The sequence below is a fragment of the Condylura cristata genome, unplaced genomic scaffold, assembly GCF_000260355.1.
Source record: "Condylura cristata isolate star-nosed mole 26May11 unplaced genomic scaffold, ConCri1.0 scaffold00007, whole genome shotgun sequence".
Lineage (NCBI taxonomy): Eukaryota > Metazoa > Chordata > Mammalia > Eulipotyphla > Talpidae > Condylura > Condylura cristata.
In genome coordinates, this window is record NW_004567108.1 from 54,562,448 (window position 1) to 54,565,809 (window position 3,362).

Here is a 3,362-nt window from a genome sequence, read left to right on the forward strand (position 1 = left end):
TCAAGTGTTCAACTGTTTATTTAGAAACTCTCAATTTAGCTGTTCTTTTCATTAAAAGAGGTGAGAAACCAAGAGTGTAGGTGACTTAGTCTGTGCCAACAATCTATCTCTGAAGAATACCCAGCTTGTGCAGAGCTGTCCTTCGTTGCATGTTAATAAAAGATTTGGCACTGGTAGTAACTTCCATAACCTTGACTGAGTTGCACCAGTACCTAGAAACCTAAATTGGCTTTATTTCCAATTCCTCCTTTCTGCATGAGAAAGTGAAGGCTTCTAATTCTTTGAGTTCTAGCGAGTCCCCACTATTAAGCAAAAAGACAAAGTAGGTAATGAACTAGACAAGAACTCCGTCGTTACCATGAATTACATCCATGGTTCATCTTGTCCTTTAACTAAATTGGCAATGTGAGTTAGTCTGTAAACAGTATGGGCATTTTCTTCTGTGACAATAATCTCAGAGACAAGTGCCTCCATTCTTTCTTGATGTTTGTCTGAGTCTTCCTCATCAAGCTTGATGAACTTAACATTTCTAAAACTGAATAGCCAAGTGATAATTTCTCTTCATCCGTCAGAGTTCGAATTCAATTGTGAAAAAAACACTCTTTCCCTTTAATGTTAAGTATATATCTAACTTGTTTCAAGTGAAGGAATGAGGCCAATGGAAGAAAGTTAGGGAAGATGGACTAAAAAGCCCCTCGATCTCTTCATTTTCTTTGTTGGTCTGGAGAATGAATTTGGGCTCCATTTTGTAGTTAAATAGTGCCATATTTAAAAATCACATATCCTCCCTTCCCCCCAGTATAGATTTTATATCTTAGGGTTGGGAGGGATGAAAGGAATGACTGTATTGCATAAATCCATCTTAGGCAAGTAGGATATTTCTATTGCATACCTGAAACCTACTGAAGCTGCACCCACACAAGAGCTAAGTGACCCACCAAGAGTTAAGTGGTATCCATGATAGATATGTGATATGGGGATATGTGATTTTAAAATGTTGCTCAACTAAGAATGGAGCCAAAATCCACTCCCAGGACCAAAAAAAAGAAAATGCACTGAAGATAGAAGCTTCCCCTATGCCTTGTGTGGAACATTAACTCTCATGCAGGCTGTTAAACTCAACTTGGCTGGACAGGGTCCCATCAGGTTCTGTGAGGTTTTACAATAGGAATTGGGCCAAAGTTTCCTCTACTCTTGGTTAAGGCATATAGCCCTGCACTCTTTTAATGTTCCAGATAATAATAAGATGGCCAGGATTTTGCATGTGCTGATCTACAACTTTGATTCTATGGATCACAATTGCTATTAGCTGACTGTGATCAGCAACAACCCCAAATACTGTTTGCCACATGTGAGCCATCCAGACTATTAAAATGAAACTCTATTGAAAAAAGCCAACTTTCACTAACAGTGTTTAATACTACCTAAACTACCCTCTATATTCCCTATATTTCTTTGGTTCTTTCTCTGTTTCTCTCAGCTTTTTTCATCTTGTGTGATCCACCAAGCCTTCCAGGTCCACCTCCACTGTCTCTTCCCTCTTAGTCCTTGAGTAGCTGGGATTTCCCTGGTATATGAAGTTTGTCTGTATTCTCTGTGCCACAGCCTACAATAGTCTTTCTGTGGCAGTGAATGCAACTTCTCTTTACCAAACTATAAATTCCCTTGGGACAGTAAAGCCTCAGCAAATATATTTGATTAAACAGACTCTATTTAATATCGTGAAGGGTTCCTGATAAATATGATCAGGTGGTTTACAAAAGAAAATAAGTTTAACAATCATGCACAACTTGTCATCTAGCCTTCTCATTCCTCAATGCCCAAAGGGAAATATATCTAAGACTTCAGGGACAAGGCCTCATCTTTGCTGACTCTATTAACTTGCACAATGCCTGGAAAATTATAGGTCCCAATAAAATGTTCTTTTTGTCCTCCAGTAAATGAGCTCTGGAGGACATCTCACTACAAGGTGCACAATCCTTGGGCTGATACTTTTTCTTATCATGGGAGAAATAACTTTGGAAGTGACAAAAGTTGCCAAGCTAACAACTACAAAGACAATCAGCCTGGGCGCAGAGAACGGGGGTGATTATACACCCATTTAATTTTCCACATGAACTGGGAGTAGTGGTGGGGGCGCTGACTTGTCATTTCACAATCAGAGAAAATTTTTTTTATTTAGTATTTTTATGTTGATGCCATAGTCAATATTGTTGCCAGAATGAAATAAGCCATAAAATGATAGGAAGAGCATCCTGGTAAAGCTGAATTTATCTGTTATTTACACTGTTGCTTTTAAGCTTCAAACAGAAAATGTCTTTGATCAGGATATTTCAACAAATGGCTGAAAATGGAAAATATCTGTGCCATTTCTTCTGGTAAGTACTAACATGCCTAAATTTCTTACATAATGGAGGATAATTTTTTTTGATATATTAATGTTTTTTTCTTGTGTTGACAGAAATTTGGCTGTCAACCTGCACCACCCTTTAGACACAAAATGGCTTGATCAACCTCTGGTCTTTTCTTACGAATCAGGTCACTGTGTCCCCTTAATAGATTAGTGATAGAACTATTTCTCTAAGTGCAATACAAAATAACTATGGAACAATGGAAGGTTTACTTTGGCCTAGTGATTGTGTACAAAGGTCCCAACTATATTCATCTTAAAATATCTTGCTTATAATGACCTTATAACACCCAAAAAGTCAAACCAAGATAAACCATGACTTTAGCCTTTCCCTTGGGTCAAAATATTAAATCTGGAAAATGCAAATAAATCTTTCAAAACTATCTTTAAAGAGCTGAAAGAACCAAGTATAAGCCAAAACCTTCTTTACCTCAAACTATTTGAAAAATTGTCCACTTGCCCCATTTTTGATTCAGTTAAGGAATAGCTAAATAATGCATTTTATTTTATAATATAATAGTTTATTTTTACATCATTTTGTGCATTTTTCCATCTCAGTTGTAATCCCCGTGGACTTCCCATCACCAAATCACCCATGTGCCATCACCATAGTCCAGTGCATTTCCCTCCCTCCACTGTTTTTGATCCCATTCCCCACTCCACCCCCAATAAAGTGTCTCTGGTATCTGGCTGTTCATTATTATTATTATTATTTTCTCGCCTGGTCTGTGTTACTCCTGCTATGAGTGAAACCATCCAGTATTTTTCCTTTTCTTTCTGGCTTATTTCACTAGGCATGATTTTCTCCAGCTCCATCCATGTTGCTCAAGATAATTAATACATTTTATAAAACTAGATCTCTAACAACTCTTTGAAAGGAAAAGTTGATTTTTTTTCTTGCTTATTAACAAATTTCCGAGCAAAGTCAAAAGATTAAAACAAAATTAACCTA